We start from the raw sequence: 10296 nt of genomic DNA on the forward strand, positions 1-10296 counted from the left end.
TTATCAGCAGTTATATTAATGAGGCAGGACTCAGTCTACAAGATTAGATTTTGTCTTAAATCAATCTCTTTTGAGATATAAAAGAGAGAAGCCAGTACAGAGACAGAGGGAACCTCATACCACCAAGAAACAAGAGCCAGGAGAATAGCACATCCTTTGGACCTGGGGTCCCTGGGCTGAGAAACTCCTAGATGGGTGGCAGGGGGAGGGGAGACTGAGAAGGTCCTTTGGACCTTCCCCCAGACTGACAGAGAAAGCCTTCCTGTGGAGCTGGCACCCTGAAATTGGACTTGTAGCCGACTAGACTAAGAGAATAAATTTTTCTTTGTTAAAGCCACCCAGTTGTATTTCTGTTATAGCAGCACTAGATAACAAAGATAATGGGTATGACGGGGAACACCTCTAAAAATAGCCTCATTTCTCATCTAAGTTAGATTTTATGATTTTACCTGAAAGAATAGAAACCCTATTTCTTAGTGTTTCTTAACCTTTTCAGGACCACCAGCCCCTTTGAAAAAATGCACATGCATGTTGGCTTTTTTAGATTAACTTCAGAGAGTTCACAAACCTGAAGACCATCCATGAATGCCAAGTTACAAATTGCTGTTGAGTTTCCTTTTTTTTTTTTTTTTTTGAGGTTCTTTCTGATTCTAGAATCCCTTGATTTGCTTTAAGGCGTACATCTGCTGTGAAGCAGTTAAAGCAAGAATGGGACTGACAAATGTCCCAATTTGTCACAAAATACTGATACTTGGGAATCTAGTAAATGCTCTGTACATACTAGATTGGTTTGAGTTCAGCTAGAAAGGTAGAAGACAATGGGTGAAATCAATAAGGACTGAAGAATTTAAGGACTTTGACAATTCTTAAATTTCTATTTTTTTGTTATTTTATGGTAACTCACCTAGTACTTTAATGCCAATAATGCTTGCATTGTTTCTCTCTGGCTCCTTTCAAGAGTTTTTTCTTTGTCTTTAATTTTCGGAAGTTTGACACTAATGTGCCTTGGCATGGATTTCTCTGAGTTTATCCTGTTTGAGATTCATTCCGCATCTTGAATCTGTAGGCTTAGGTCTTTTACCAAATTTGGGAAATTTTCAGCCATTATTTCTTCAGATACTTTTTCGGCCCCATCCTTTTTCTCCCCTCCTGAGACTTCAGTGACTCAAATGTTAGATCCTTTTGTTATGGTCCTACATGTCCCTAAGGCTCAGTTTATTTTAGTCTATTTTTTCCCAGTCTGTTTTCTTTGTTGTTCAGACTGGTTAATTTCCCTTGTTCTATTCTCAAACTCACGGATTCTTTTCCTCTGTCCTCTCTATTCTGCAGTTGTATCTTTTAGTTCTAAAATTTTCTTTTTTTTTTTTTTTAATATCTTTTTTTTCCTTTGCTGAGACCACCCATTTCTTTGGTGAGACTTTCTGTTTTTTCATTTGTTTCCAGGGTATTTGTAATTACTCAGTGAAATACTTTCATGATGGCTGCTTCAAAATCCTTCTCAGATGATTCTAACATCTGTGTAATTATAGTGTTGGCATCTGCCCATTTTCTTTCCTTGTTCAAGTTGAGTTCTTCCAAGTTCTTGGTGTGATGAGTGACTCTCAATTGAAACCTAGACATTGTGGGTATCATCTTAAAGACACTGGATCTTATTTAAATTTTGTGCTTTAGCCACTCCTGCAGGGGAAGAGAGGACACTGCCTTGTTACTGCCAGATGGAGATGGAAGTTCAGGTTCTCCATTCAGCTTCTTTTGACACCCAGGAGGAGAGGGCTCAAAGTTACTGCTGGAGACGGGGGAAGTTCAAAATCCCCAATAAGCTTCTGTTTATCCCATCCTGTATAGAGGAGAAAGAGTGCTTTGTTACTGCTACCCACATGCCCTTCACTGTCACCAGGGGTGGGTGGAGAGAGTGACCTGGTTGCCACTGAGTGTTGTTGAAAGTCCATACTCTCCACTAGACCTTTTCTGATACCACCTCCAGGAGAACGTCAGTGGCACTTCGTTATTCCTGGGTTGGCACAGAGGTCCAGGCTTCCCGCATAATGTCCACTGATACCACAACAGGAGGTGAGCTCACCACTCTGCCTTCTCTGGTACCACCCCAGTGAGAAAGTTGGGGCATCTCATTACAGCCTGATGAAGGTGGAAGTTTTGGTTTTTCTGTGGTGTCTAGTTGCAGTGGAACAGTTACTGTCTAAAGCTTTCTGTTTCGCTAGGCTGGTATTTTGGCTAGAGAGAGCAGTCTTTTTGGGGGGCTTCTTCTGTCTGTGTTCTTTGGCATTTCTGGGTTGCCAATTTGTCAAGTACCCAGTCTGAGATATACTGTATGAGGCAAAAAAAAAAAAACCCTCAGAGAATTCACCACTGTGTTGTTCCTCGGGTTCCAAGGTCCCTAGCCATTCTTCTGTCCACCTTTCAGAGTCTTCTTATGCTTGTTTCACATATGAGGTTTGTACTTAGTAGGTTGAATAGGGAAAAGTACCTTCACTCCATCTTCCTGGAAGCAAATGTCTCCTCAGTGCATATTTAAGGAATGAATTTTCTCAGGTACTCCACAGGTAGAGAAAACAACAGGTAAATGATCAAATCAAGGTATTCACACACAGACCTGTGTCCTCTGATCTCCCACTTCTTCATTCCCCTCTTCACCCATCTAACATATTCTGTATTCCAATAAGCTCAACTAGAGAGTGTGACTCACTGTCAAGAATGCCGGTGTGCAGATGATGTTTGAAAAAATAAGCTGTTCCATATTTTGTCTCAGCCTTGAGAGAACAATAGCTGCTTCTGGAAAAGCTGATGTGGTGCCAAATGTGCTAGCTATAGAAGAACTAGCCAGGGCCAGCATTTCTCAGGAGCTGCACTCCTTCACCCTGTTGGGCTTTCTAGGCTCTGCAGAAGCTTGTCAACCTCCATTTCCTACTTTGGGCATAGGAAAAGCGATGTAGCTCAGCTTGCAGCACATAATGAAGGGAAGAATATTCTCTGCATATGACCTATCTCCATCACAGAGACTCACATATCAGTCGGGTTGGTGGCACTGCAATAGGGATTAAGAGCCTAAGCTCTGGAATCCAACAGACCAGGATAGATAACCAGACACCACCACTTAAAATGTGGTCTTGGGCAAGTTACTTAAATCAATTTCTGTCTCCTTGGGTGGTGCAAACATTTAATGTGCTTGGCTGGTAACTGAAAGGCTGAAGGTTCAAGTCTACCCAGAAGTACGTCAAAAGAAAGGCCTGGCAATCTCCTCTGAAAAATCAGCCATCGAAAACGCTATGGAGCACAATTCTCCTGCGACACAGATGGTATGCCATGAGTCGGAATCTACTCTATGGCACCTGGTGGTTGTGGTGGTGGACCTGTTAAATGGGGATAACGGCACCTCCCTCAGAGATAGATGAGGATTACATAAGGTGATGCATGTGGAAGACTTGGCATACTGGACGTTGTTGTTATTATCATTACTATTGGTAGTGGTATTTGGAAATGTTTCCTAAACACACAAAAAACCGAACCCATTGTTCTCGAGTCGATTCTGACTCATAGCAACCCCACAGGACAGAGTAGAACTGCCCCATAGAGCTTCTGAGGAACGCCTGGTGGATTTGAACTGCCGACCTTCTGGTTAGCAGCCGTAGCACTTAACCATTACTCCACCACGGTTTCCTTTCCTAAAGACAGGAAAAAAAAAAAAAAACTTCACCAGCATAAATTTTGTATTTAAATAGAAAGAAGACATAGGTAGAAAGTTATATAAACGAATCCTATATTCATCTGGTCTTTGTATTTTAATTTTGATATTTTCCCAAGGTCTCTTAGACCTTCAAAGATACCCAGTCTTTGTTTTCTTTATCATAGTTCCCCCTCACGCACACCACTATAGGCTTACAAATTGATGAAGCTCAAAGACATTGGTAAAGAAAACTTGGCTACCCTGAAGTTTTCCCAAGTTTTGTTTGTACCTGAGGCTTTTGAGGGAAAAAAAAAAAAGAATTGATTTGTTGTACTAACTCCTAACATGTTCAACCATGGATCTTTCCTGAGTGACATAACAAAAGCCTAGTAGCAACTGCTAAGGAGATGCGAGGAGTTTGGTTTTGCCTGCCCAAGAAAACAGCTGATCTGGTCCACATTCCACCAGGAAAAATACTCTGACGACTACTTATCTCATTAGAAGTCATAAAGACACAAGCCACATAAAATTTGTTTAATGTTTGTTTCCTATGGTGGGATGAAGAGGGAAGCCCCTATCTTGACTTATTAATCCCAGACAAGATGTTCCCCTTTGGTAAAAATAGTGCCAAATCAATAAAAGTGCTTGCAGAGTAACATTTAAATTTTTTTCTACTTTTTAGTAGCTTTTTTCCTAAATCTTTTCTGTGATTAAATAATATAGATCTAATATCTAAATGCAAGAGGCAGAAGCCTGGAAAAACACGTGATTGCTGCAGAAAGTCAAAGTGTACGTTAATTTCTCCTTGATTTGCAGTCTCAGAGCTACAATTCCCCTCTCACACATATTTCCACTGAATACCATTGTACGTGGGTGATTACATTTTTGAAAATATTAGTTGGCACGTTATAATCTGAGGTGAAATTATGAAATCGTATATACAAGAGGGGTAATTATTTTTTAAAGGGCTAATCATGTAGTACTTTGTTAAATATTGGGATTGTAAATACCATATTTCTCAATATTAATCAAGATAATTATGCTCTGGATAAATATGCATAAATCATTTTAACAAAAGAATTTAGAAGGAGGCATGATCACCAAGAACAGAAACTATACCATATTCTATTTCAGTTGATTTGTCAGAACAATCCTTTCATTTTGCCACAAAAATTGCCAGGACATTTCTATACCAACATAAAACGGTTTTATAGGTCCTATGATGACATCGGCTAACTTTCACTTGTTTAATCAACACTTTTCAAGACATCATCAGTAATCTTTAGAAAGGAACAAAAAAAAAATTCACTGCCAGGTGATTGACCTTGATCCAGTAATTTTTTTCATCTGTAAAATTATTTTTCAGTAATGTCTAAGAGGCTTCTAGTGATAGAATTTTGTGTCCCCATGAAAAGAGTTTTCCTAATTTCAAAAAATAAGGTATAATGTGTTAAAAATATTGTAATTATCCATTTCAGTCAGCAGCAATGAGAAGCTGCTTTCCTCTTCCAATTCCTCAATGAAAACTATAGTCTAGTCATTTGGTACATTTTTGGATTTCAACTGAATGAAGCAAGGGCAGCTCATTTTTTGCACTAAATGAGTATGATTAGAGATTGTCTCAAGAAGGAAGAATAAAAACAAGCCATAGCCCTGCCATTCCCACCCACAGCAAACAGCCCACATGCTAATTGATGTCAGTAGGCAGTATCCAGCGACAAAGAACAAGCAGCCTCGCAGTTTCATATGCTCAGTCCACTCTGGCACCACCAGCGAGATTCAGCCGACAGACATCATCATCCCAGTGACCAAGCCAGACATTTGAGAAGATGTATGGCATCTCCCTTTTCCTCACCCTCCACATCTGATCCATCTCTAAGTTCTATCAGATTGGCCTCCAAAATATTGCTAGTATTCACTCCCTTTTCTTCACCCACAGCTCCTACCCAAGTTCAGACCACCATCACCTTGCACCTACATCATCCTTGTAGGTGTTCTTCTGAACTCCTGTGTCATCCCTCTGCAGTCTTTTCTGAATACAGCAACCATGGCAAACTTAAAACCCAAGTCCAATCCTGGTATATCCCAGCCAAAATCCTTAAAGAATTTCTTCGTTTTTATGAATTCCTTAACAAGCTTTAGAGAAAAAGCACTGTTTGATCTGCCCTATTTCCATTTCTTCTTTCTCCAGCCTCATCTATGACCGTGACCAACAACCTACCGTGCATTCTAACTTCCAGCCATGTTAAATTTTTTCAGTTCCTTGAAAGCACTGTTCTCATTTTCTTCTCTTTCTCCCTCTTTTTCCCCTCTCTCTTCCTCCCTCTCTCTTTTTCCCTTTCCCCACTCTTTCCCTCTCCTTCTCATTCTCCCTCTCACTTCCCTCCTTTCTCTTCCTCTCTAGGTCTGCAGGCTATTCCCTCTGCCTGGAGCAATCTTCCCCAGTTCACCTGACATCTTACCTCCTTATACTTGAACACCACTTCTTTAGGAAGTCTTCCCCGGCCCTTCCTGTTTGGGTTGCATACCCTACTGTGTGCTCACACAGCATTCTTTATGCCCCCCCACCAAGCACGTATTTCCTGTATTGGGACCCCTCAACCACCCTTACCCTCATTCTAGGGTTCTAAACTCTATGAGGGCAGGGACTCACAGCTTCCAGCATAATGTCTGGCACGTACAAGGTGCTCACTCAGTCTTCTGCAGAATGAGTATGTCACTACAGAGCTAATGCAGCAAACAGATGCCCCAGCCTGGGATACACAGTGAATCATGGCATCCTCTCACTAACCCTGGCTGTGCCTTCACCGTCCTCAATACAGCTCTACCAACACTTCAGGTCTTGCGTGGGGCAGGTCTGAGATGCATAGTGAGTGTTTATCTTTTTTTTTTTTTTTGGACATCTAAATTATAGAACATGATTTTAATGAGTATTAAGATATAGTCTTGTTAGTTTACTCGAATAATTGTATGCACTGTAAAAAGCCTGCATTTTTAATGGTTTGTTCAACATTTAATTTGTTCAACATTTAGTTTAGAAGTGATCCACCATTTTGAAAACGATAAGCCAGAGGATGGTTTACTTCTTTGTCTCCTTCGCAGTCTCCTACTCATACTATACTCCAGCAACACTGGACTACCTGCATTACCAAGATCTCATGCCTTGCCATGCCTCTGTGCTCATCCTTCATACTCTTACAGACGTCATCTCCTCCACAAAGCCTTTCCCAAGAGGATTTAGCAACATCCATCCTCCACAGTCCATACTGCATTGTCTTTACCTGTATTATTTTATTTCATTCAGTCTTGTTTTATGGTTATTTAGATACTTCTTATCCCTTTTCTTCACCAGCCCCCTTGCTTCCTTCCATCCCCTGGACCTGTCATCTAGATCTTAAATTTCTTGAAATCAAGATTGTGCCTTTTAATTATTACAAGTATTAAACACCTAGTCCATGCTGGAAGAGGTCTCAGTAAATATGCTGTTTTTTATTTGTTTATTGAGTTTAGTTCCTAAAAATTGGAAGAAAAAATTAATATAGTAGCATCAAATAAACAAGTCTCCATGCTGACAGACTGTAATGTTGAAACTAATATTATTGCTTTTTAATAACACTGCAGGTTGGGAGTTTTTCTTTTATGCATGAATGTGCAACCTCTATCTTCCTGAAACCAGCTAGAAATTCCTATTTACTCTGTCATCCATTAAAAAATACCCTTGTGAAAAAACATGAAGACAGCTGCCAACACATTGTAGTTCCTTGATGATGCTAACACAGGTGATGCCAAAGCTCATAGTTCATTCAGTGAGAAGGCTTTATCAGACAAAAAAAGAAAAGATACTTGGAACCCAAAGTCCTTCTGTATTTCCAGAGATGGCTCCCTCAAATAAAGAGCCTCAAATAGGATTCTACTTTCACCATCAGTCATGATGAATGAACTATGAGTAACTGCTTTGTGATTCTAACCAGCTATTATGCTTAATCTTTCTCCCAGGTCCTGTGACTTTCCCCTATGAAAGAGTAAATCAACTTAGAGTCCAGGTGTGACTAAAGGTATAAAGAAGCACTGAAGGTCATTTTTTAAAAAGCAACTTGTTCATCCAAATGTCCAGGCCCTTTATAGAATAACTTCTTCACAGAAATGTGGACTTAATTTCACTGGTGCTGCCATTATTCAAAGCATATTTGGTACTCATATTTGGCCTGTGACACACTCCTTCAAATATTCCAGCAAAGAGAAGTCTTTATTTTTGAGCAGTTAGTTTTTAGAATGAATCAGAAATAATTCAGAGGTAAATCCCATGTGTGAAAGAGGCATGTGACAAGAAATAGAAAGAGCAACCACTGCATGAGCTAATTCTCCAAATGAATGAGACCTCTGTGTTCTTGCTCAATTCTGACATTATCCCCAGTTTAACAGATAAAGATACTAAGGTTTAGAAAAGTTAAATCAATTGCACAAAGTTACACAGTTGGTTAAAAACAAAAACAAGTGAATTTAATGTAATAAAAACAATTTTTTGTAACTTTAAAACAAAATTATTTCCTTTGTATGCTGTATAATGTATTACTTTAAAAAACAAAATTATATCAACAGCATTAAGTAATGATAATGTTACAACACCAAATGATCCCCACCTTACCTGTCTTCGGCAAAATAATTTTCACCTTTGCTTGCTACCCTCTACATGCATAATTTCTATGAAACTGCCATTAGAGCAAGCATACCATTTTGTTTTCCAGTTTTTGGGTAAACATTTAAACGTTTCATAAACATTTTAAAAACCACATAATAGTCCATCCCATACATTTGCTATCGCTTATTTAAAAACCATCTGTATAGTAATGCTGGAACATTTCAGTGGTTTTCAACTCCTTGGCATTATTGATAAGACTATAAGGAGCCCTGGTGGTGCAGTGGTTAAGTGTTCAGCTGCTAACTGAAAGGTCAGCAGTTTCAAACCAACCAGCAGCTCTGCAGGAGGAAGACATGGCAATCGGCTTCCAGAAAGATCACAGCTTTGGAAACCCAATGGGGCAATTCTACTCTCTCCTACAGGGTTGCTGTGAGTTGGAATCTACTCAACAGAATACAACAGCAACAGCTCACTAATGCCTAGGATATCAATGTTTATGTGTTCCATTTCATTTTTGACGACTTCCAATTTTCCTAGATTCATACTTGGTACATACCATGTTCTGATTATTAATGGATGTTTGCAGCTGTTTCTTTTCATATTGAATCGTGCCACATCAGCAAATGAGGGTCCTGAAAGCTTGACTCCATCCCATGTCATTAAGGTCGAATCTACTTTGAGGAGGCAGCTCTTTCTCAGTCGCATTTTGAGTGCATTCCAACCTGGAGGGGCTCATCTTCCAGCACTATATCAGTGTTCCACTGCTATACATGAAGTTTTCACAGGCCAATTTCTTCAGAAGCAGACTGCCAGGTCCTTATTCCTAGTCTGTCTTAGTCTGGAAGCTCTACTGAAGCCTGTCCACCGTGGATGACCCTGCTGATATTTGAAATACTGGTGGCAGAGCTTCAAGCATCACAGCAACATGCAAGCCACCACAGTAAAATTAACTGATAGACAAGTGGTGGAAATAATAAGAGAAATAGGCTGTTATAACTAAGTGCCATAAAGGTATTCCTATCCTTTAAACCAGGAGTCCCTGGGTGGCACAAACATTGTTTTTTTCAACAACACAAACAGTGACTATACATGTGGACCTCACTGGATGGAAAACACAGGAATCAAATTGACTAAATCTGTGGAAAGAGAAAATGGAAAAGCTCAATATCATCAGTCAGAACAAGGCCAGAGCCCAACTGCAAAACAGACCATCAGCTGCTCATAAGCAAGTTCAAGTTGAAGCTGTAGAAAATTAAACCAAGTCCTCGAGAGATAAAATACCACCTTCAGTATATTCCACCTGAATTTGGAGATCATCTCAAGAACAGATTTGATGTATTGAACACGAATGATCAAAGACCAGACGAGTTATGGGAAGATATTGAGGACATCATACATGAAGAAAGCAAAAGGTTATTAAAAAGACAGGAAAGAAATAAAAGACGAAAATGGATATCAGAAGAGACTATGAAACTTGCTCTTGAACTTAGAGTAGCTAAAGCCAATGAAGAAATGATGAAATAAAAGAGCTGAACAGATTTCGAGGGGCAGCTCAAGAAGACAAAGTAAGATATTATAATGAAATGTCCAAAGACCTGGAGTTAGAAAACTAAAAGGAAAGAACATGCTCTGAATTTCTCAAGCTGAAAGAACTGAAGGAAAAAAATAAAGCCTCAAGTGAAATATTGAAGGATTCTATGGGCAAAATATTGAACAATGCAGGCAGCATCAAAAGAAGATGGAAAGAATACACTGTCACTGTACCAAAAAGAACTGGTCGATGTTCAAACATTTCAGGAGGTAGCATACTATCAAGAGCCAATGATATCAAATGAAGAAGTCCAAGCTGCACTGAAGGCATTGGCAAAAAACAAGGCTCCAGGAATTGATGGAATACCAGTTGAGATGTTTCAACAAATGGATGCAGCGCTGGAGGTGCTCTCTCACTATGCCAAGAAATTTGGAAGACAGCTGG

This window comes from Elephas maximus, chromosome 8 (assembly GCF_024166365.1).
Source record: "Elephas maximus indicus isolate mEleMax1 chromosome 8, mEleMax1 primary haplotype, whole genome shotgun sequence".
NCBI lineage: Eukaryota > Metazoa > Chordata > Mammalia > Proboscidea > Elephantidae > Elephas > Elephas maximus.